The sequence below is a fragment of the Staurois parvus genome, unplaced genomic scaffold (assembly GCF_062004578.1).
Source record: "Staurois parvus isolate SC_StPar_1 unplaced genomic scaffold, SC_StPar_1.0 ptg000015l, whole genome shotgun sequence".
Classification (NCBI taxonomy): Eukaryota; Metazoa; Chordata; class Amphibia; order Anura; family Ranidae; genus Staurois; species Staurois parvus.
Window position 1 is genome coordinate 4393161 of NW_028317811.1, and position 25604 is coordinate 4418764.

Genomic DNA, 25604 nt, shown 5'->3' on the forward strand with positions numbered 1-25604 from the left:
TGGCAGATTACGGGCCTCCCATTGCTGCTGCCAGGCCCGTAATCTGCCATGGGCCCCTGTACCGCCTCCTCATGCTGCTGCCAGGTCCAGAGTGTCTCATGGGTCCCTGTACGGCCTCCCATTGCTGCTGTCTCCATCGCCACACTCTGCCATGTGCCACTTTCAGGTCTCCTCACACTGCTGGTGTGTTCCATTTTTTGTCATAGGGTGCTGGCAGATTACGGGCCTCCCATTGCTGCTGCCAGGCCCGTAATCTGCCATGGGCCCCCGTACCGCCTCCTCATGCTGCTGCCAGGTCCAGAGTCTCTCATGGGTCCTTGTACGGCCTCCCATTGCTGCTGTCTCCATCGCCACACTCTGCCATGTGCCACTTTCAGGTCTCCTCACACTGCTGGTGTGTTCCATTTTTTGTCATAGGGTGCTGGCAGATTACGGGCCTCCCATTGCTGCTGCCAGGCCCGTAATCTGCCATGGGCCCCTGTACCGCCTCCTCATGCTGCTGCCAGGTCCAGAGTCTCTCATGGGTCCCTGTACGGCCTCCCATTGCTGCTGTCTCCATCGCCACACTCTGCCATGTGCCACTTTCAGGTCTCCTCACACTGCTGGTGTGTTACATTTTTTGTCATAGGGTGCTGGCAGATTACGGGCCTCCCATTGCTGCTGCCAGGCCCGTAATCTGCCATGGGCCCCTGTACCGCCTCCTCATGCTGCTGCCAGGTCCAGAGTCTCTCATGGGTCCCTGTACGGCCTCCCATTGCTGCTGTCTCCATCGCCACACTCTGCCATGTGCCACTTTCAGGTCTCCTCACACTGCTGGTGTGTTCCATTTTTTGTCATAGGGTGCTGGCAGATTACGGGCCTCCCATTGCTGCTGCCAGGCCCGTAATCTGCCATGGGCCCCTGTACCGCCTCCTCATGCTGCTGCCAGGTCCAGAGTCTCTCATGGGTCCCTGTACGGCCTCCCATTGCTGCTGTCTCCATCGCCACACTCTGCCATGTGCCACTTTCAGGTCTCCTCACACTGCTGGTGTGTTCCATTTTTTGTCATAGGGTGCTGGCAGATTACGGGCCTCCCATTGCTGCTGCCAGGGCCGTAATCTGCCATGGGCCCCCGTACCGCCTCCTCATGCTGCTGCCAGGTCCAGAGTCTCTCATGGGTCCCTGTACGGCCTCCCATTGCTGCTGTCTCCATCGCCACACTCTGCCATGTGCCACTTTCAGGTCTCCTCACACTGCTGGTGTGTTCCATTTTTTGTCATAGGGTGCTGGCAGATTACGGGCCTCCCATTGCTGCTGCCAGGCCCGTAATCTGCCATGGGCCCCTGTACCGCCTCCTCATGCTGCTGCCAGGTCCAGAGTCTCTCATGGGTCCCTGTATGGCCTCCCATTGCTGCTGTCTCCATCGCCACACTCTGCCATGTGCCACTTTCAGGTCTCCTCACACTGCTGGTGTGTTCCATTTTTTGTCATAGGGTGCTGGCAGATTACGGGCCTCCCATTGCTGCTGCCAGGCCCGTAATCTGCCATGGGCCCTCGTACCGCCTCCTCATGCTGCTGCCAGGTCCAGAGTCTCTCATGGGTCCCTGTACGGCCTCCCATTGCTGCTGTCTCCATCGCCACACTCTGCCATGTGCCACTTTCAGGTCTCCTCACACTGCTGGTGTGTTCCATTTTTTGTCATGGGGTGCTGGCAGATTACGGGCCTCCCATTGCTGCTGCCAGGCCCGTAATCTGCCATGGGCCCCTGTACCGCCTCCTCATGCTGCTGCCAGGTCCAGAGTCTCTCATGGGTCCCTGTACGGCCTCCCATTGCTGCTGTCTCCATCGCCACACTCTGCCATGTGCCACTTTCAGGTCTCCTCACACTGCTGGTGTGTTCCATTTTTTGTCATAGGGTGCTGGCAGATTACGGGCCTCCCATTGCTGCTGCCAGGCCCGTAATCTGCCATGGGCCCCTGTACCGCCTCCTCATGCTGCTGCCAGGTCCAGAGTCTCTCATGGGTCCCTGTACGGCCTCCCATTGCTGCTGTCTCCATCACCACACTCTGCCATGTGCCACTTTCAGGTCTCCTCACACTGCTGGTGTTTTCCAGTTTTTGTCATAGGGTGCTGGCAGATTACGGGCCTCCCATTGCTGCTGCCAGGCCCGTAATCTGCCATGGGCCCCTTTACCGCCTCCTCATGCTGCTGCCAGGTCCAGAGTCTCTCATGGGTCCCTGTACGGCCTCCCATTGCTGCTGTCTCCATCACCACACTCTGCCATGTGCCACTTTCAGGTCTCCTCACATTGCTGGTGTGTTCCATTTTTTGTCATAGGGTGCTGGCAGATTACGGGCCTCCCATTGCTGCTGCCAAGCCCGTAATCTGCCATGGGCCCCTGTACCGCCTCCTCATGCTGCTGCCAGGTCCAGAGTCTCTCATGGGTCCCTGTACGGCCTCCCATTGCTGCTGTCTCCATCGCCACACTCTGCCATGTGCCACTTTCAGGTCTCCTCACACTGCTGGTGTGTTCCATTTTTTGTCATAGGGTGCTGGCAGATTACGGGCCTCCCATTGCTGCTGCCAGGCCCGTAATCTGCCATGGGCCCCTGTACCGCCTCCTCATGCTGCTGCCAGGTCCAGAGTCTCTCATGGGTCCCTGTACGGCCTCCCATTGCTGCTGTCTCCATCGCCACACTCTGCCATGTGCCACTTTCAGGTCTCCTCACACTGCTGGTGTGTTCCATTTTTTGTCATAGGGTGCTGGCAGATTACGGGCCTCCCATTGCTGCTGCCAGGCCCGTAATCTGCCATGGGCCCCCGTACAGCCTCCTCATGCTGCTGCCAGGTCCAGAGTCTCTCATGGGTCCCTGTACGGCCTCCCATTGCTGCTGTCTCCATCGCCACACTCTGCCATGTGCCACTTTCAGGTCTCCTCACACTGCTGGTGTGTTCCATTTTTTGTCATAGGGTGCTGGCAGATTACGGGCCTCCCATTGCTGCTGCCAGGCCCGTAATCTGCCATGGGCCCCTGTACCGCCTCTTCATGCTGCTGCCAGGTGCAGAGTCTCTCATGGGTCCCTGTATGGCCTCCCATTGCTGCTGTCTCCATCGCCACACTCTGCCATGTGCCACTTTCAGGTCTCCTCACACTGCTGGTGTGTTACATTTTTTGTCATAGGGTGCTGGCAGATTACGGGCCTCCCATTGCTGCTGCCAGGCCCGTAATCTGCCATGGGCCCCCGTACCGACTCCTCATGCTGTGACGTTGCAACAAGGTGGAATTCAACCCTACATATGTTAGACCGCCTTTTACGAACAGCGAAAGGCCATCACAGATTTCCTGATGTTACAAGCGGATAAAGGTACTCCCTGTGTAACTTAGATGTCAGCCATTGGCAGCTCATGTGTGACACCTGCCGCTTGCTCAGGCCCTTTGAGGAGGTCACGCTATTCGTGAGTCGGCAGGACTATGGGATGAACGACGTCATTCCTCTGTTGCATGTCCTGGAACAAATGCTGTTAACAATGGCTGGTCAGGGTGCGGTAGACGTGGCGCACAGATCTCAACGCCACATGACCCCTGTGGGGGCAGGACAGGAAGAAGAGGAGGAGGTAGAGGAGGACATTGGTGCTCAGGAATTATTGAGTGAAATGGGTGGTTTTTCCACTCAGCGGACAGGAGTGGAGGAGCAGGAGCATCTGGTAGAGGAGGAGGAGGAGGAGACAGAGGACCCAGACGCACCGTGGCAGTATGCTGTGGAGATGGAGGCAGGGAGTCCCTCGCATTCCTTGGCACAAATGGCCCATAGCATGCTCGGTTGCTTGCGTAGCGACAGCCGAATAATAACCATCAGACAGAGGGATGACTTTTGGCTGTCCACCTTGTTGGACCCTCGCTACCGTTCAAAAATGGTGGCCTTTTTCACACCTGCTGAGAGGGAGGCCAAAATAAAGTACTATAAAAACCACCTATATAGTCAGCTGGTCTCTGCCTTTCTGCGCCAACGTCCATCCTCAGACACTGTGGGCCCTGTGCGCTCGCGTTCCGCTGCCATGGCAGCAGGGGAGGGGTGGGGTGGTAGGAGCAGTGGCAGCTCCACCAGCAGCGGCTGCCTCAGTCTGCAGTCGATGATGAGTAGCTTTCTTCACCAGCGCAGTGAGGAAACTACTAACCAGCCGCAGCAGCAGCAGCATCAGGTGGACCTGGAGCAGGACCTCAAACAACAGGCTTGGGCCTACTTGGACAGCACCCTGCCAACCGAGGTAGACAATCCCCTTGACTACTGGGCAACGAAACTTGACCTTCGGCCCCAACTAGCTGAATTTGCCCTTGAAAGGCTGTCATGCCCGGCCAGTAGCGTGGCATCGGAGCGCGTGTTTAGTGCGGCAGGAGGTATTGTAACTCCGCGGAGGACACGACTGTCCACCCAAAGTGTGGAGAGACTCACGTTTGTGAAAATGAATCAGGCGTGGATTAGCCTGGATTTCAAACCACCAGTTCCTGACACAACTGACTAAATCCGCCATGAATCATGCCCCAAACATGTGCCACTTTCAGGTCTCCTCACACTGCTGGTGGGTTCCATTTTGTCATAGGGTGCTGGCAGATTACGGGCCTCCCATTGCTGCTGCCAGGCCCGTAATCTGCCATGGGCCCCTGTACCGCCTCCTCATGCTGCTGCCAGGTCCAGAGTCTCTCATGGGTCCCTGTACGGCCTCCCATTGCTGCTGTCTCCATCGCCACACTCTGCCATGTGCCACTTTCAGGTCTCCTCACACTGCTGGTGTGTTCCATTTTGTCATAGGGTGCTGGCAGATTACGGGCCTCCCATTGCTGCTGCCAGGCCCGTAATCTGCCATGGGCCCCTGTACCGCCTCCTAATGCTGCTGCCAGGTCCAGAGTGTGTCATGGGTCCCTGTACGGCCTCCCATTGCTGCTGTCTCCATCGCCACACTCTGCCATGTGCCACTTTCAGGTCTCCTCACACTGCTGGTGGGTTCCATTTTTGTCATAGGGTGCTGTATGGCCTCCCATTGCTGCTGCCTCCACCGCCGCACTGTGGCTCCACACTCTGGTTTTGGCCCCGTGACTGCCCAAATGAGTGAAGTGTGCGGTGATTCTAAGATCGACGGCACTCATCTGCATGTCATACTGACTGACAGTATTATTTTTCTTCCCCAGCAGACTCCAAGGGCATTTAAATTAAAGGTACAGTGTTCTGCACTAATATAAAGGCTCTCTGAAGCCTAGAAACACCCTTTTATAAGTTAAAATCGCAGCGAATATATTCGCATCGAATCGAATTTATTCCTCGAATTCGCCGAATCAGCCGAATCGAATTTTTACGAAATACTTCGCTCATCTCTAGTTATCTCTAGTTATTTCCTGTAACAGAATGCAGTATCCTTATTTTGGCATTGATAATTTCACATTGATTATTATATACAGTATATATACGTTAATTTAGTTATTAATATTATATATCACAATCACAAGCATGTTTAATCATGACATGGAAGACATATTTTGAGTATAACATTTCTAATTAACTTGCATTGTTCTATTTCTTCTAAAATGACCTAAACTCTTCTGCTAGTGTTCTGTGAATTTAGATATAATGGGTCGCAACATCTTTTTTTTTTGGTTATGACTCAAAACTTTGTTTTCACAGACAAAGAAGGTTTTGTTCACCCCGGAAATGACAATGGACTATGCCTTTGTTCTCATCTCTATAAAATTAGAAATATACGTAACTGTTTTCAGTGCTGAAACTCTTATTCTAGTGTTAGACAGTTCTGCAGTAACAAGTACTGGTTCAATACCTTTCTCACTTCTTATGCTGAAAACGTGAGGCAAAGACTTCCTACATACAGCTGTCCAAATGTATTGGGTGTTTTTTCCTGAAAATGTCTTCCTGTTACATCTATCTGAATGTGTTTGGATGACAATGTTCTAAACCATTGAGGATACTTTCCAGAACATTCTCTTGAACCATTTTACTTTAGGAGAATATTGAGTGATGAATCAGATGTCTATAATATGTTCTTATTTGACTTCACTATGCTCTCTGTTGCTTTGATTGCATAATAAACATTTAGTAGTTGTTTTACACCTGACTCAAAAGTTGTTTCCAATGATGATAAAACTCTCGAGAAATAGCTAATTATTCTCTGATTACCTTCTTGTAATTGAGACAAATTTACTGAGATAGCATCCTTGGATACATGAGTTTTCAAAACAAAAGGGGCTTCAGAACAAACATCTATTGTACCTAATGCTGGAGCATTCTGCAAATCTTTTTTCAACACTTCAAAATAATTTTTATTATTTGGACCCCAAATGATTATATAGTGATTTAGACTTTCACACAAAATCCTGTTTGAAATCTCCACAATGATTTACTTCACTCAAAATCTGATGCAAAGCCTTGCGATTTGTTGGAATTGGACAAGCAGAAATGGTTCTAACTTTTTCTTGTCTCCTTTTCTAATTTTCATGTGTGCAGGAATTCCACCTGACTTTTCATCAACTGAATTTTCTCTGTATTCAATTCCAGTCCTGCTGTTTGCAACAAAGTAAATAACTCAGTGTCAGGTACCTACCTATGGTAGCTCTAGCGCTCCACAGACCGGCTTTCTAAACCCCAATCTGCTTGTTCACCAGAGCCCCTGATGGTGGGGATGGACTTGGAGCAGGCTGAGACCCAGTAGCGGCCCCTGAGTACAACCAGCTGTGGTAGAGCGAACCGCCGGTGACACATAGCAGGATGAGAGCCTGATGTGAAGAGGCAGAGCGGTCCGTGCTGGATGGATGGACGGAACACACTGGAACAATAGCAGAGTCAGACAGGCCGGGTCGATAACGGTGGAGGCAGAGCTGTACAGAGCAGCAGGCAGAGGGTCGTCAGGTCACAGGCCAGGTTCAGAAGCAGGAGATCAGACAATCGGGAACAGGCAGAAGAATGGTCAAAGGAGCCAGAGGTCAGGGCAGGAGAAGGTCAGCAATGGTCAGGATCAAGCAGGATTCGGCAACAACAGGAACTCTCTCAGGAACAGGAACAACGAGGAACAAGACCATACGGCAATGGTGAGCATTGCAAGAGCTGGTTTAAATAGCCCACCTGGCGCTGACAGGCGCGGCTGGGTCCTAGTGCCTGCCCGGCGCCGTCATTGGTGACAGGCGCGCCTGGGTCCTAGTGTCCGCCTGCCTGTATATCTTGTCGGGATCCTATGCATGTGCAGATTTGTGCGTCGCGGTGAAACTTGGGATCTCTGACATTGCCCCCCCCCTTATAGGCAGCCTCTGGATGCTCAATTGACTTCTCTTTTGTGGGTGGCTGCGGAAAAATTCCTGAATTAACCTTGTAGCATGGACATTTTGGGCTGGTTCCCACAAATTTTCTTCTGGGCCATAGCCCTTCCACTTAATGAGGTACTATGTTAACCCTCTCCTCTTCCTGCAGTCTAAGATTGCTTCAACCTCAAATTCCTCTTCTCCATCAATGTCTATGGCCTCCGGGGGTCTAGACCTACAATCTGAAAAAGGATCCGGTGCTGCAGGTTTTAACAGAGACACATGAAAGACCGGATGTATCTTAAAGGATTCAGGAAGCGCTAGCTCATAAGCAACCTCGTTAATTTTACGCTTTATCCGGAATGGGCCCACGAACTTGGGTGCCAATTTCCTTGATGGACAAACCAACTTCAGATTGGTCGTTGCCAACCAGACTTGGTCTCCCAGATGCAGAATCAATTCGCCTCTTCTCCTTCTATCAAAGGCTTTCTTATTGTCTTCTTGAGCCTTTGCAACTGCCTCCTGTAACACCTTATTATTGGACGAAAAGAAATCCAGCGTATCCTGAGCGGCAGGGACCGAAGTTTCCGAAATCAGATCAGGCAGGAATGTAGGGTGGAATCCATAATTGGCAAAGAACGGGGATTGCTTGGTGGCAGAGTGACTTGCATTATTGTAGGCAAATTCTGCTAAAGGCAGGAGTGCCAGCCAGTTATCCTGGAGGAAAGACATGTAACACCTGAAGTATTGCTCGAGGGTTTGGTTGGTCCATTCAGTCTGCCCATTTGTCTGTGGATGGTAGGCTGAAGAGAAGGATAGCTTGATTTTCTAAGATTTCACACAGGGCTCTCCAAAACTTGGAGGTGAACTGAACCCCTCGGTTCGAGACAATATCCCTAGGCACCCCATGGAGCCTTACAACTTCCTTGATGATGAAGATCCGTGCAGTTTCTGGCGCCGAAGGTGTATTCTTCAATGGTAGGAAGTGGGCCATTTTGGACAGACGATCCACTACCATGAAGATCGCAGTGTGATCCTGGGAGGGTGGAAGTTCTACAATGAAGTCTATGGATATCATTTTCCATGGTCTATCGGGTATTGGCAAAGGTCGTAACAAGCCCCAGGCCTTGTTTCTGGTGGGCTTGTTTCTGTTGCAGATAGCGCAAGTCTTCATGTATGTCTCGCAGTCTTTAGCCATACTTGGCCACCAGAATGTGCTCTGCATCAACTCCAATGTTTTGAACACTCCGATATGGCCTGCCAATGGATGGTCATGGCAGTAGCTCAGGACCAGGGTTCGAGCTTCCTCGGGTATCACAATCTGTTCCCCCTTCCACAAGAGTCCGTCTCTGTTCTGCACTGAAACTCCGGGTGGACTGGGTATTCCCACAGATGCTGCTTGCAACTTGGACAGGAGTTCAGATTGCAGCAATAAAAAATTCCCTGCAGGCAGGATAGTGTCAGGTTTAGAGATTTCCTCCAGGTCCTTGAACATGCGAGAAAGAGCATCGGGCTTTGTGTTCTTAGACCCCGGTCTATAGGTGATGTGAAACACAAATCTCGAAAAGAACGTGGTCTCAGGTGCTTAGCTGTTCTCAAATATTCCAAATTTTTATGGTCAGTGTATGGTCAGTGTAGATTAAGATCGGGTGCATGGCCCCCTCCAGCAGGTACCTCCATTCCTCCAATGCCGTTTTGATGGCCAAGAGCTCTCGGTCTCCAATGTCATAATTCCTCTCTGCTGGCATGAGTTTTCTGGAAAAGAAGGCTACGGGGTGCATAAGCTCCTTAAGGCCCTTCCTTTGTGACAGGACTGCCCCTACTGCGGTTTCCGATGCGTCTACCTCCAGTATACAGGGCAAGGAAGGATCCGGGTGACTTAGGATGGGAGCTGCTGTAAATAGCTTTTTCAGGGTCTCAAAAGCCCCCTGCGCCTCGGGAGTCCACTGGAACTGAACCCCCATCTTCGTGAGTTGGGTGATGGGGGACACGAGGCCTGAGAAGTTCTTGATGAACTTCCGATAAAAATTGACGAAGCCAATGAACCGCTGTATACCCTTCTTATCAGAGGGTACTGGCCATTCTAGGATTGCAGAAATCTTTTGAGGGTCCATGGCAATTCCTGTGGTGGAGATGATTAATCCCAGGAACGGCATGCTGTGTTGCTCGAAACTGCACTTATCTGCCTTGGCATAGAGCCCGTGCTGGCGAAGTCACTCCAACACGCTCCTGTTATGCCCCACGATGCGCCTCCAGGGATGGAGAAAAAAATCAAAATGTCATCTAAGTAAATGACAACAAAAACGTCTAAATAGTCCTTGAACACATCATTAATGAAATGCTGAAACGTGGCGGGTGCGTTGCACAACCCGAGCGGCATGACTACATACTCGAAATGCCCAAATCGGGTGCGGAATGCCGTTTTCCACTCATCCCCTTCTCGTATGCGGACCAAGTTATAGGCACCTCTCAGATCCAGCTTGGTGAAGACAGATGCCGACTTCAGCCTCTGAAACAGCTCGGGGACTAAAGGAAGGGGATAGTGGTTCTTTACAGTCACCTTATTTAACTCCCGATAGTCCACACACGGTCTCAGGGACTTGTCCTTCTTCTCCACAAAGAAGATACCAGCTCCAGCTGGTGACGTGGAAGGACGGATAAAACCTTTTCGGAGATTCTCATCTACAGTATGTAGTCCTTCAATACCCCCAACTCATGCTCCGATAAAGGAAAGATTCGCCCGAAGGGAATCTCAGACTCCGGGAGGAGGTCGATCGGGCAATCATACGCTCGATGCGGAGGAAGAACGTCTGCTCCCGTTTGCTGAACACATTGAGGTAGCCATGGTAAATTGAAGGAATGACTTGAGTTAGCTCAGCATCAGCGTCCACACATAGTAGGACCCGTGGGACTGAAGGCATCTTGGGACAACAATGTTCTTGACAGTAAGGTGAGCAGAATTGGATCGCCCCTGTCTTCCAATTGATTTCGGGTTCATGCGCTCGTAACCAGCGAAGCCCCAAAATGACTGAGAATAAGGGGGACGCGATGGTGTCTAGGCGAAGGAGTTCCTGATTGTGGCCGGCAACCATAGTACATATCGGTGGGGTCTCATGGTCTACCTAAAAAAGCAGGTTACTAGATGATCCACGCGGAGTAATATGAATTCAAAAGAATTTTTAACAATACTTTATTTGATCACATAGATCATAGGGAGGTTAAACATAAGCACGGTGTACATATGAAAAAAATAAAATCATGTTAAAAAACACTTAGCGTCTTCAATTTAGGGTCATCTTAGCAAATAGAGCACCATATAAGGCAGAGTTGTGTAATGATGCGATAGTTATCCTGGATTTCCGTGGGTTTCCCACTTAAATTCGAGTAAACCATGTGTTCAACAGATGTGTTCCCCATATATGTCAGGGACCTCCTGGAATGTAAGAGCTGGAACACAAAAATACATAATGTATGTATAGGAATATGAAAACCAATTCACATCCAAAAATCACCAGGCCTCCCTCCACATTAGTCAATGGATACTGCTATTACCTTCTCAATAATGAGACTATCATGCCCGCTTCTCAAATGTAGGGACTTCCTGGATAGCCACCCCAAGTCAAACAAGGTCCACAGTACCAAATGATTCTGAGGATATATATAGAGAAAAATGATAAATATATAGATCATAGGCATCAAGTGACCCCGAAAACAAAACACACACAAAATGTGGATATATTACCATCAATAAAGATCAAGAGGACTCCTGTCAACTTGAATTAGGATCAGGTCCTTGATGCTTTTTCAAAGATGCATATGGGGGTGAGGAGCCAGGTAGTCACAGTGCGTGGATTCCAAACACATATATAGTGTGTATGTAGCATATAGCAGGCCGTAGATACCTAAGTTTAATATACCCAATACAGGGTTTCCAAAAATTGCTCAATTTGAGAAGGTTATTGCGGTTTTATAAGGATGTGGCTATGTCACAGCAAAGAATGCCTGAATAGGATAGCGTATATATATATATACATGTAGATTATCCTCCAAAGAGGGTTTCCAAAAAATTCCCCGAGTATACAGGGTAAATTAGGCCCATAAAACATGCCCTATTGCCACCACATAGACTCTATAAATCTCAACAGCCGTAAGCTTTAAATAACTTGCCACCGGTGGAAGGTATGTTTCCCTGAGGGATTGCCGTTTTGCGAACCGCTGTAATAGTAGTCCAGTGGTAGTTCTCAGAGGGTCTTGGGCCTTCCTAGCAGGGAGCTGTGACACCGCCGTTCCTTCCCGCCTCGTGGGCGCCGCACCCAGTGAAGACGCCGAGCGTAGTGACGTCAATACGTTGACGCGTTTCGTCCGCCAATCACCGCTCTCTCAGATGTTCGCCAATCCTAGTCCTGAGGCTTCATTTTGTTTTACCTATATATATCTTTTTACATGGACATTCTATCATGTATATCATTTTACTACTAGAGCAGTTAAATTAGCAATTAGGCTCCTCTTGTATATCCAGCAATCATTCTTTTAAAATTAAAGATATGTGTTTTTGTTAGGAATGGACTGGCCAGCAATGGTGGGACTCACCTGCCTTTTGATCTGCAGTACCAGGGCTGGCCAGCGGGTGCTCCCAGCAATCAGAGACTCAACCTTTCAGCCAGCTAACACCTGGAACTGATGATACTGGGGTATTTAAGGGATGGCCAGACTTGCAGACTCTGCCTTGGTGTTGTGTTTGTCCTGGGCCCTGTATCTGTCCTGCATCCTGTTTCTGTTCCTTTGCTGACTTCTCCTGCTCTGATCCTGGCTTGTGACCCTGACCATCCTTCTGTCTGACCCTCTGTACTACGCTGCTTGCTACCTGCTGAACCTGGCCTGTGACCCCGACCATTCTCTGCTTGCTCCCCCTGTACCTACCTGCCCATTGATATTGACCCGGCCTGCCTGACGACGCTTGCTTGTATGTACTGTTATCTGTGGGTGGTTGGTTTGGTTTGTTTGCACTGTGTTATGTTTTGTATTGCACTGCGTTTATGTTTGTATTGTTAGTGTTAATAAATTGTATTGTTTATCACATATCTGAAGTCTGCGTTTCCCTGCATCAGTCACACACCTCTGGTCATACCTGGGAGCCCTGACATTACACCAAGGCCAATCCTGACCAGAAGTGGCTGCACAGGGAAGCCATCTTGGCTTGTTGATGGGAAGGATGGATCTGGATGAGGTTGAATATTTATATCTGCTAGTGTTTGATGACAGGGAGTATGCTTATCAGACTCTGAAGGAGTATACCCGGGATGAACTGCTAGAATGTATACGGCTCGCTCATGTTCTAGTAGATCAGGGCATAGAGTTCTCTGAGGTGCAGCCTTTGATTGAAGTTTGTGCTGAATTGGTTTCATCTGGTTCCCCCGAATGCAGGGATGAATTTTTGCCACCATTTAGTGCAGACCAGGTAGAGTCCCTGGTGTGGTTATTAGAGGATGATGTGGGTTACTTTCTGGAGCGTTATTCCACATGTTCACCACAGATACTAAGAGACTGTATAAACGCAGTGCAGTCATTGACCAGACAGGCTTTGTGTAAGCTCAGCTTTGTTCAACCCATACTGCAGACATGGACAGATTTGTTGCACCCAGCCTCAGTCAGCTTACAAAGACCCAGTCCTGCTTCTAATCTATTTCCTCAAAACTCTATTCCTGCATTCCCAACAGCTCCTCCTGCTCTGCTATCTACCGCATGTCAGTACCCTGTTCCCACTCGCTGCACCTATCCTGCCTTTAACCCTGTAAAAAAGCCCTCTGTAGCAACCGCTCCCTCTCCTGTTCCATCCTCCAGTTCTTCTCTGTCTCCAGCTGCTCCATTCGTTTGCAGACCTGCGTTTACTTGCAGTGCTCCAGTAGTTAAAACCAAAAAAAAGCGAAAATTCTTTCCAACCAATACCATCCTGCCAGTATCCAAACCGGTGAGCCTGCCTTCCGTGGTTCAGCCTGAAGCCTCTCTTCAGCCTGATGCCGGTACGCAGCCTGATGCCTCTCTTCAGCCTGAAGCCTCTACTCGGCCTGATGCCTCTACTCGGCCTGAAGCCTCTACTCGGCCTGATGCCTCTACTCGGCCTGATGCCTCTACTCGGCCTGAAGCCTCTACTCGGCCTGAAGCCTCTACTCGGCCTGAAGCCTCTACTCGGCCTGAAGCCTCTACTCGGCCTGATGCCTCTACTCGGCCTGATGCCTCTACCCAGCATGATGAACTGATCCAGCCTGACGATCCTATTAGGCCAGTTGACTCGATGCCCGCTGTTGATCCAGATGATCCGGTACCTGATCCGGTGCCCGCTGTCGAGCCAAATGACCTGATGCCTGGTGACCCAGTGCCCGCTGTCATACCTGGTGACCCGATGCCCGCTGTCGAGCCAGACAATCCGGTACCTGATGACCCGGCGCTCACTGTCGTGCCTGTTGACTCGGAGCCCACTGCCTTGCCAGATGACGCGGTGCCCGCTGTCAAGCCAAATGACCTGATGCCTGGTGACCCAGTGCCCGCTGTCCAGCCAGACGATCCAATGTCTGACCCAGTGCCCGCGGTCATACCAGTTGACTCAGAGCCCACTGCCTTGCCAGATGACGCGGTGCCCGCTGTCGAGCCAGACAATCCGGTACCTGATGACCCGGTGCTCACTGTCGTGCCTGTTGACTCGGAGCCCACTGCCTTGCCAGATGACGCGGTGCCCGCTGTCAAGCCAAATGACCTGATGCCTGGTGACCCAGTGCCCGCTGTCCAGCCAGACGATCCAATGTCTGACCCAGTGCCCGCGGTCATACCAGTTGTTTCGGAGCCCACTGCCTTGCCAGATGACGCGGTGCCCGCTGTCGAGCCAAATGACCTGATGCCTGGTGACCCGATGACCGCTGTCCAGCCAGACGATCCAATGTCTGACCCAGTGCCAGCGGTCATCCCAGTTGACTCGGAGCCCACGGTTGTGCCTGGTGACTCGGTGCCCGCCGCCCCGCCTGGGGGCCTGAGACCTGTCGTTCCGCCTGGGGGTCCGGCACCCGCCACTCCGCCTGAGGGTCCGAGACCTGTCGCTCTGCCTGGGGGTCCGGCGCCCGCCGCTCCGCCTGAGGGCCCGAGACCTGTCGCTCCACCTGGGGGTCCGGCGCCCGCCGCTCCGCCTGAGGGCCCGAGACCTGTCGCTCCATCTGGGGGTCCGGCGCCCGCCGCTCCGCCTGAGGGCCCGAGACCTGTCGCTCCTCCTGGGGGTCCGGCGCCCGCCGCTCCGCCTGAAGGCCCGAGACCTGTCGCTCCGCCTGGGGGTCCGGCGCCCGCCGCCCCGCCTGGGGGCACGATGCCCGTCGCCCCGCCTGGGGGCACGATGCCTGTCGCCCCGCCTGGGGGCACGATGCCTGTCGCCCCGCCTGGGGGCACGATGCCTGTCGCCCCGCCTGGGGGCACGATGCCTGTCGCCCCGCCTGGGGGCACGATGCCTGTCGCCCCGCCTGGGGGCACGATGCCTGTCGCCCCGATGCCTGTCGCCCCGCCTGGGGGCCCGGTGCCTGTCGCCCCGCCTGGGGGCCCGGTGCCTGTCGCCCCGCCTGGGGGCCCGGTGCCTGTCGCCCCGCCCGGGGGCCCGGTGCCTGTCGCCCCGCCCGGGGGCCCGGTGCCTGCCGCCCCGCCCGGGGGCCCGGTGCCTGCCGCTCCGCCCGGGGGCCCGGTGCCTGTCGCTCCGCCCGGGGGCCCGGTGCCTGTCGCCCCGCCCGGGGGCCCGGTGCCTGTCGCCCCGCCCGGGGGCCCGGTGCCTGTCGCCCCGCCCGGGGGCCCGGTGCCTGTCGCCCCGCCCGGGGGCCCGGTGCCTGCCGCTCCGCCCGGGGGCCCGGTGCCTGCCGCTCCGCCCGGGGGCCCGGTGCCTGCCGCTCCGCCCGGGGGCCCGGTGCCTGCTGCTCCGCCCGGGGGCCCGATGCATGTCGCCCCGCCCGGGGGCCCGGTGCCTGCTGCTCCGCCCGGGGGCCCGGTGCCTGCTGCTCCGCCCGGGGGCCCGGTGCCTGCTGCTCCGCCCGGGGGCCCGGTGCCTGCTGCTCCGCCCGGGGGCCCGGTGCCTGCTGCTCCGCCCGGGGGCCCGGTGCCTGCTGCTCCGCCCGGTGGCCCGCTGCCTGCTGCTTCGCCTGGTAAACCGATGTGCCTCTGCCCGGAGTCCTGCCCGATGTGCCTCTGCCCGGAGTCCTGCCCGATGTGCCTCTGCCCGGAGTCCTGCCCGATGTGCCTCTGCCCGGAGTCCTGCCCGATGTGCCTCTGCCCGGAGTTCTGCCCGATGTGCCTCTGCCCGGAGTGCTGCCCGATGTGCCTCTGCCCGGAGTGCTGCCCGATGTGCCTCTGCCCGGAGTCCTGCCCGATGTGCCTCTGCCCGGAGTCCTGCCCGATGTGCCTCTGCCCGGAGTCCTGCCCGATGTGCCTCTGCCCGGAGTCCTGCCCGATGTGCCTCTGCCCGGAGTCCTGCCCGATGTGCCTCTGCCCGGAGTCCTGCCCGATGTGCCTCTGCCCGGAGTCCTGCCCGATGTGCCTCTGCCCGATGTGCCTCTGCCCGATGTGCCTCTGCCTGATGTGCCTCTGCCTGATGTGCCTCTGCCTGGTGTGCCTCTGCTCGATGTGCCTCTGCCCGGTGTGCCTCTGCTCGATGTGCCTCTGCCCGGAGTCCTGCCCGATGTGCCTCTGCCCGGTGTGCCTCTGCCCGGTGTGCCTCTGCCCGGAGTCCAGCCCGGTGTGCCTCTGCCCGGAGTCCAGCCCGGTGTGCCGCTGCCCGGAGTCCTGCCCGGTGTGCCAGTCTTTGATATCCCGCCAGTTACCAGACCCGGGCGGTGGAACATTTTGCCCAGCTAGGACTGTTTGGAGCGTCCTGAGGCCGCTCCTTGAGGGGGGGGTACTGTTAGGAATGGACTGGCCAGCAATGGTGGGACTCACCTGCCTTTTGATCTGCAGTACCAGGGCTGGCCAGCGGGTGCTCCCAGCAATCAGAGACTCAACCTTTCAGCCAGCTAACACCTGGAACTGATGATACTGGGGTATTTAAGGGATGGCCAGACTTGCAGACTCTGCCTTGGTGTTGTGTTTGTCCTGGGCCCTGTATCTGTCCTGCATCCTGTTTCTGTTCCTTTGCTGACTTCTCCTGCTCTGATCCTGGCTTGTGACCCTGACCATCCTTCTGTCTGACCCTCTGTACTACGCTGCTTGCTACCTGCTGAACCTGGCCTGTGACCCCGACCATTCTCTGCTTGCTCCCCCTGTACCTACCTGCCCATTGATATTGACCCGGCCTGCCTGACGACGCTTGCTTGTATGTACTGTTATCTGTGGGTGGTTGGTTTGGTTTGTTTGCACTGTGTTATGTTTTGTATTGCACTGCGTTTATGTTTGTATTGTTAGTGTTAATAAATTGTATTGTTTATCACATATCTGAAGTCTGCGTTTCCCTGCATCAGTCACACACCTCTGGTCATACCTGGGAGCCCTGACAGTTTTAATTCACTTTGGATATTCTCAGTGTAGTGATATTCTTTCAACACAAGATGGCGAGGTGGAGACTACTTGGTATGCAATTAGTGCACCATATAAGGCGAAGGATTGAAGTCCCCTCCCAGTTCTGACGAAGTCTGCGGTGATTGGCGGACGAAACGCGTCAACGTATTGACGTCACTACGCTCGGCGTCTTCACTGGGTGCGGCGCCCACGAGGCGGGAAGGAACGGCGGTGTCACAGCTCCCTGCTAGGAAGGCCCAAGACCCTCTGAGAACTACCACTGGACTACTATTACAGCGGTTCGCAAAACGGCAATCCCTCAGGGAAACATACCTTCCACCGGTGGCAAGTTATTTAAAGCTTACGGCTGTTGAGATTTATAGAGTCTATGTGGTGGCAATAGGGCATGTTTTATGGGCCTAATTTACCCTGTATACTCGGGGAATTTTTTGGAAACCCTCTTTGGAGGATAATCTACATGTATATATATATATACGCTATCCTATTCAGGCATTCTTTGCTGTGACATAGCCACATCCTTATAAAACCGCAATAACCTTCTCAAATTGAGCAATTTTTGGAAACCCTGTATTGGGTATATTAAACTTAGGTATCTACGGCCTGCTATATGCTACATACACACTATATATGTGTTTGGAATCCACGCACTGTGACTACCTGGCTCCTCACCCCCATATGCATCTTTGAAAAAGCATCAAGGACCTGATCCTAATTCAAGTTGACAGGAGTCCTCTTGATCTTTATTGATGGTAATATATCCACATTTTGTGTGTGTTTTGTTTTCGGGGTCACTTGATGCCTATGATCTATATATTTATCATTTTTCTCTATATATATCCTCAGAATCATTTGGTACTGTGGACCTTGTTTGACTTGGGGTGGCTATCCAGGAAGTCCCTACATTTGAGAAGCGGGCATGATAGTCTCATTATTGAGAAGGTAATAGCAGTATCCATTGACTAATGTGGAGGGAGGCCTGGTGATTTTTGGATGTGAATTGGTTTTCATATTCCTATACATACATTATGTATTTTTGTGTTCCAGCTCTTACATTCCAGGAGGTCCCTGACATATATGGGGAACACATCTGTTGAACACATAGTTTACTCGAATTTAAGTGGGAAACCCACGGAAATCCAGGATAACTATCGCATCATTACACAACTCTGCCTTATATGGTGCTCTGTTTGCTAAGATGACCCTAAATTGAAGACGCTAAGTGTTTTTTAACATGATTTTATTTTTTTCATATGTACACCGTGCTTATGTTTAACCTCCCTATGATCTATGTGATCAAATAAAGTATTGTTAAAAATTCTTTTGAATTCATATTACTCCGCGTGGATCATCCAGTAACCTGCTTTTTTAGGTAGGGGTGTTCTTGTCACACTACCATATTGTTTAGTATGTAGTTTTTGGGTTTTTGTATCCACACTTATACAAGTGAGTCGGAGATATGCTAATGACACCGGTAATTTGTGTCATTTTTGGTGGCCTGTTTTTGCTTTATTGTTGGGTCTCATGGTCTACCACCCCAGATTTGATACGGGACCCATCGGCCAGAAAGATGTCTAGACCATGCTCCTTCGTCTGTAGGGGGATCTGCTGCTGGGTTGCAAGTTCAGATCTATAAAGCAGCTGCAAGCCCCTGAATCAATAACCGCCGTCACCGACACGGTTCTTCTGGGGAGCTGGAACGAGATAGGCACGGCTAGATTTGAGTTGTGTAGACAAGCTGGAGACACAGCAGAAGGGATAGAGGCACACTTACTCAGTTTTGCTGGACAGGAACGCACGAAGTGGCCTGCTTCCCCACAGTAAAGGCAGAGGTTATTTGTTCGATGTCTTTGGCATTCCTCGAGTGTCAGTGAAGGTCGAATCAGCCCCAGTTGCATTTGCTCGGGCATGTTGGTAGTCTATGGATTCTGATTACCAACAAGGGGACTTGATTGGACCGGGAACCAAGGTAACACCCATGTAGGTCCTTGGCTGGACCTTTCTAGCCTGCGTTTCCACAGCCTGTGATCGATCTGAATGGCCAGAGTTATCAGATCTTCCAAGGAGTCGGGTATGCCCACTCTGGCCAGCTCATCCTTAAGCGGTTCAGACAGGCCCAAGCCAAACTGATGGCGCAAGGCTGCGTCATTCCATTTAGTGTTGCCACTCCAACTTCTGAATTCAGAGGCGTAATCTTCCGCCTCTTGGCGACCTTGTCGGAGCAAGTGCAGGGCCGCCTCAGCAGAAGCTGCCTGCTGCGGTTCGTCATATAACTGCTCCATTGCCTCGAAGAACGTAGACATCGAATTTAATTGCGGATGGCGGGCTTCCAGTAGAGGATGGGCCCAGCCCTGGGGTTCATCTTGCAGTAGGGATGTGAAGAACCCTACCTTCACGGATTCCGAGGAAAATGCCCGCGGCTGCAGGTCGAAGTACAACTGGCATGAGTTCCGAAAAGCCCTGAACCTCCCTCGATCTCCATTGAAACGCTCCGACGTCGGTACGTGGGGTTCAGATGGAGGGAATGTGACCACTGCTCCGGCGGAGGGTTCCGTGGAGTTCCTGGCTGGAGGCAGAGAATCCGGATCTGGAGGTATGGATGCCGGTGAGGTTAGGGTCTGAATACAACCTTCCAAATACGTATATCCCTCCTGTAGCGTCTTGACTGCTTGGTTGAGTGCCGTCAGATGTTGGCAAATCTCATCCAGGGGGGATGGTCCTCTTCCAGGCTCAGACATGGCTGTATGGTACTGTCAGGTACCTACCTACGGTAGCTCTAGCGCTCCACAGAGCGGCTTTCCCCAGGGCGTGGAGTCTAAGCCCCAATCTGCTTGTTCACCAGAGCCCCTGATGGTGGGGATGGACTTAGAGCAGACTGAGACCCGGTCGCGGCCCCTGAGTACACCCAGCTGTGGTAGAGCAAACCGCCGGTGGCATGTAGCAGGATGAGAGCCTGATGTGAAGAGGCAGAGCGGTCCATGCAGGATGGATGGACGGAACACACTGGAACAATAGCGGAGTCAGACAGGCTGGGTCGATAACGGTGGAGGCAGAGCGGTACAGAGCAGCAGGCAGAGGGTCGTCAGGTCACAGGCCAGGTTCAGCAGCAGGAGATCAGACAATCGGGAACAGGCAGAAGAATGGTCAAACGAGCCAGAGGTCAGGGCAGGAGAATGTCAGCAATGGTCAGGATCAAGCAGGATTCGGCAACAACAGGAACTCTCTCAGGAACAGGAACAACAAGGAACAAGACCATACAGCAATGTGAGCATTGCAAGAGCTGGTTTAAATAGCCTGCTTGGTGCCAACAGGCCCGGCTGGGTCCTAGTGCCTGCCCGGTGCAGTCATTGGTGACAGGCGCGCCTGGGTCCTAGCGCCTGCCTGTATGTCTTGTCGGGATCCTACGCATGTGCAGATTCATGCGCTGTGGCGAAACTTGGGATCCCTGAAACTCAGACTAGAGAGTGATATGCTCATCCATATTTTGTGTAGTCAGCAGAAACGTGTCTACATGCTGGACAATACTTTCTGGAGAATTTTTATAATATTTTTCCTAAATACTCATGAACAATTCCATCTCTAACATCCAAGCCTGGGACTAGCCTCGTGAACATACCGTATACATTTCTTTGCTAAACCTGAATGCAAGTGTATATTGACAACTTTTAGCTAATGGTACTGAAAAATGGCTATTGGTAATTTCTAGTGCAGATAATACTTTGGCCTTGGCATCCAGTTGTGACATTATGTTTAAATCAGGAACAACAGGTTTGTTATTTGTAATGTATTTATTCAATGTCCTGAAATCAACTGATTAAGAATATGAATTATCAGCTTTTTTGAAAGGCCAAACACAGTTTTTCACCACTGATTGTGCTTTCTTTAAAATTCCTTGCTGTAAAAACTGTATAATGGCTGAAATTGGACTGCGTGATTATACTGGCAACTTGTATTGAGGTTGGGGCTTAGTGTCCTTACCTTCTATGTCAACTTCAAAATCTTTAAAGGAAACCTGCATCATTTTTGCTTTGGCTTTAAAGATCTTTATGTGATTGAACCAATTGTTCCAATTCAAGATTGGTTTCAGTATGTGACCATTTATGATCTGAAGACATGTCAGCCATTGCTGTACAAATACTTCCAACATTACTATACATGAAAGGATCACTTAACATTTGTCTTGGCCTAGATGGATCTCTCCATATTGATGCAGTACATAGATCAATTATCCAATTGAGTTTACTAATCACGTCAATACCAAGAATATTCTCTGTACCATGACAAAACCAGATGTCAATGTCAGTTTTCAGAAGTCCTGGAATCTCAAAAGTCACATTAGAAACTTTCCTAGCAACTGAATTACGTTTTCCAGCAAAATCAAGTAAATCCCATTTGATGAATTGGCATTTACAGGTAATTTATGTTTAGTTAAACTGAGTTCAGATACCGTGTCTAAAAAAAAAAAATATTTTTCTACCATTCAATAAACCCTGTACATATGTCTTTCCACTTTCATCCAATTAATTTGTAGCAACATATTATAATGGTAAAGGAGATGAATCTTGATTTAATCCTAATTCTAATTTTGGCAATGGCAATAAACCATTCATGTTAATAACAACATCACTGTTTGCCATATCGTTTAGGCTGTAGTTGACAGTTAATGAACTGATCTCTTTGACTTCTGAGGCAACAGGCATCTCAGTCAAACTATTGTTTGAACATGGAAGAGTGGATTGCTCAGAAGTTGTTTTTTTTCATTTTCTAATTCCAAAATGTTTCTTTGATAATCTAATTTATATTGAAAACATTCTCTTTTCAAATGACCAAATCGTTTACAATAGAAGCAAATGGTATTTCCTGTCTGCTCTGAAACTCTCATTTTGCCTGTGATGTATCCATCACAATAATTGGATGTTGCCATACATGTGGTCTCTCTCTGGTCTCCATTTTGAACAGCTTCATTGTTGATCTTCTGATTGTTTAGTTTCATTTGCCTTCTAACTTGTTACGGATCCGCCAGGTGGTGCCTCTGGCAGCCCACTTGACAGAATTACCCAAAGCGTGGAGTCTAAGTCCCGGTCTGCATTTTCACCAGGGCCCCTGATGGTGGGGATGGACTTGGAGCAGAACCAGGACCAGGTCACGACCTCCCAGCAATCCCACCTGTGGCAGAGGGAACCTCCGGGGATGTGTGTACACCAGAAGAGAGCCAGATGTGAGGAGGCCGGCAGGACCAGGCAGGATAAACAGGCAGTTGTCACCGTGGGGGACGGCGAGGTACAGAGTCGGCAGGCAGAGAGTTGTCAGGTCGCACGCAGGGTCAGTAATGTAGTCAGTCCGCAGAATGGTCAAACAAGCCGGGGGTCAGGATAGGAGAAGGCAGCATAGTCAGGGGCAATCCGGGTCAAACTCAGGAGAAGGCAGCGTAGTCAAAACAATCCGGGTCAGAGCTGGAGCAGGCAGAGGTCAAACAATCCAGGTCAACAATCACAGGGCACAGGAACTCGGGTTACAGATCAGACCTTGCGACAACCTGTGACAGTGCAGGGCATCTTTAAATATCGTGCCCTGCACTGTCATTGGCCTCCCAGGACGCGCCCCTGGCTGTCATTGGCCTCCCAGGGCGCGCCCGCGGCTCCTACTGCGCAAGCGCGGATTCCTGTCAGCCGCGGCCCGCCGGGACCTGGTGCTTGTATCCCGGCGCGAACCTCCGCTAGTGCGCGTGCGCCGGGTAAGGCGCCGCGGCGGTCCCTGACATTGCCCCACCCTAAGGGCACCCTCCGGGAGCCCCACTGATCTCTCCACCGCGGGTGGTTACGAAAGAACTCTCGGATGAGCCTGGGGGCGTGAACATTCTGAATGGGTTCCCATGAGTTCTCCTCAGGGCCATAACCCTTCCATTTTATCAGAAACTGCGTCTGGCCTCCCCTACTTCGGCAACTGAGAATCGTTTCTACTTTGTACTCTTCTTGCTCACCTATGGTGACTGCCTCAGGGGGTCTGGATTCTCGATCCGGGAAGGGGTCCGGTTCGGCTGGTTTCAGAAGTGACACGTGGAACACTGGGTGAATCCTGAAGGTCTCCGGCAGCTCGAGTTCGTAAGCTACCTCGTTGATGACTCGCTTGATTCGGAACGGGCCAATAAATTTCGGTCCCAGTTTCCTTGATGGACACTGCATCTTCAAGTTGGCAGTAGCCAGCCAAACCCGATCCCCAGGTTGAAGCATCAGTTCCCCTCTTCTCTTCCTGTCAAATGCCTTTTTGCTGTCCTCCTGGGCTTTCGCAATGGCCTCCTGAACTGTCTTGTTATTGATCGAAAAGAAATTCAAGATATCTTGAGATGCAGGTACTGAACTTTCAGGCATCAGATCAGGAAGAAATGTAGGATGATAACCATAATTGGTAAAGAACGGGGATTGCCCCGTAGCAGAGTGGTTCGAGTTGTTGTAGGCAAACTCTGCTGATGGTAAGCCAGTCGTCCTGTAGGTAGGACATGTAGCATCTGAGGTGTTGTTCCAACACTTGGTTGGTCCTCTCCGTTTGCCCATTGGTCTGGGGATGGAAAGCAGACGAGAGTGACAACTTGATTCCCAATGCTTCACACAAGGCTTTCCAAAACCTTGATGTGAACTGGACTACCCGATCTGACACTATATCCTCGGGAACTCCATGTAGCCTTACTATTTTGTTGATAAAGATCCGTGCAGTTTCCGGTGCTGATGGTGTCCTTTCCAGGGGCACGAAATGGGCCATCTTAGAGAAGCGATCTACAATCACAAATATGGCAGTGTAGCCTTGAGATGGTGGGAGTTCGACAATGAAGTCCATGGCTATCATTTGCCAGGCCCTCTTGGGAATTGGCAACGGACGCAACAATCCCCAGGCCTTGCTTCTGGAGGGTTTATTCCTTTGGCAGGTAGCACAAGTCTGAACGTAGCGCTCGCAGTCCTTGACCATGTTTGGCCACCAGAACGAGCGCTGCAGAAGCTCCAGGGTCTTCGTAATTCCGAAATGGCCCACCATCGAATGGTTGTGGCAGTGGCCCAGGACCAAGGTTTGGACTCCTTCCGGTACTACGATCCGACCAAAACAACCCTTCGCGGCTCTGGAGGGACGTCCCAGGTGGAGCTGGTAATCCCACGGAAGCGTCGAGAAGTTTGGAGCGCAGTTCTGTCTGTAGAACGAGGAAGTTTCCGGAAGGTAAGATCGTGTCAGGTTTCGGTGTATCGTCGGGGTCCTCAAACATGCGAGACAGAGCGTCCGGTTTCGTGTTCTTAGAGCCAGGTCGATACGTGATGTGGAAGGAAAACCGGGAAAAGAAAAGAGCCCATCTCGCCTGGCACGGCTTCAGTCGTCTTGCCGTCCTCAAGTACTCTAGGTTTTTGTGGTCGGTAAATATCAGGATGGGGTGTGTGGCTCCTTCCAGCAGGTACCGCCATTCTTCCAGGGCAGTTTTTATGGCCAGGAGCTCCCGATCTCCAATATCGTAGTTTCGCTCTGCAGGTGTCAATATCCTGGAGAAGAATGCTACAGGATGCAGTAGCTCCTTGGTGCCATTCCTTTGGGACAGGACCGCTCCCACCGCGTTTTCAGAGGCGTCCACTTCCAAAACGTATGGGAGAGAAGAATCTGGGTGGCTGAGAATCAGAGCAGAGGTAAATAGTTTCTTGAGCATTTCAAAGGCAGTTTATGCATCGGGAGACCACTTAAAGCGGATCCCCTGTTTAGTCAATTGCGTGATTGGGGAGACCAGACCGGAGAAGTTCCTGATAAACTTTCTATAAAAGTTCGCAAACCCGATAAAACGCTGTATGCCCTTCTTATCGGTGGGTATCGGCCAATCCAGGATTTCCGTGACTTTCCGGGGGTCCATCGCGACCCCCGCGGGGGAGAGAACCAGTCCCAGGAATGTGATCTTATGCTGTTCGAAACAGCATTTGTCTGCTTTAGCGTATAGCCCGTGTTGGCGTAAACGTTCCAACACCCGCATCACGTGATTTTGATGAACCTCCAGTGAGGGAGAGAAGATTAAGATGTCGTCCAGATAGACAACCACGAAGACATCAAGGAAATCACGAAACACATCATTTATAAAATGTTGGAAGGTGGCCGGAGCGTTACAGAGCCCGAACGGCATGACCAGGTATTCAAAATGACCGAATCACGTACGGAAAGCCGTTTTCCATTCATCACCTTCCCTGATACGAACTAGATTGTAGGCCCCCCGTAAGTCTAGTTTAGTGAAAATCATTGCGGACCTTAATCTCTGGAGGAGCTCAGGAACCAGGGGTAACGGATAGCGTTTTCTTACCGTGATCCTATTCAGGTCGCGGTAGTCTATGCAGGGCCGCAGTGATTTGTCCTTTTTCTCTACAAAGAATAACCCGGCCCCGGCTGGGGACGTGGAAGGGCGAATAAACCCCTTCCGGAGATTTTCATCTATATACTCCCTCAGTACTCCTGACTCAAGCTCTGACAAAGGGAAAATACGGCCGAACAAAATTTCAGATCCGGGTAGGAGGTCTATGGGACAGTCATATGATCGGTGTGGGGGGAGTGTGTCTGCCCCTCGCTTACTAAACACGTCTAGAAAGTCGTGATAGACCGGGGGAATAACCTGGGACAGGTCTGTATCACCATCTATGCATAGGAGTAATTGGGGGGCAACGTTTCAGACAATATGAGGACCGAAACTGAACGTTTCCCTTCTCCCAATCAATCTGGGGATTATGGGCCCGCAGCCAAGGAAGCCCCAGAATGACTGGGAAAAGAAGGGACGCGATGGCATCCAGACGGA

General features: G+C 51.7%; 1 long non-coding RNA gene across 1 annotated transcript; it reads right to left on the reverse strand.

The window, feature by feature from the left end:
- Nucleotides 1–10449: 10449 nt before the first annotated feature.
- LOC149473440 (uncharacterized) lies at nucleotides 10450–10884 on the reverse strand. Its single transcript, XR_016312893.1, has 2 exons — nucleotides 10829–10884; nucleotides 10450–10723 (listed from the first exon to the last, which is right to left on the reverse strand). It is a non-coding gene; the product is annotated as an uncharacterized LOC149473440 (long non-coding RNA).
- Nucleotides 10885–25604: the final 14720 nt, after the last annotated feature.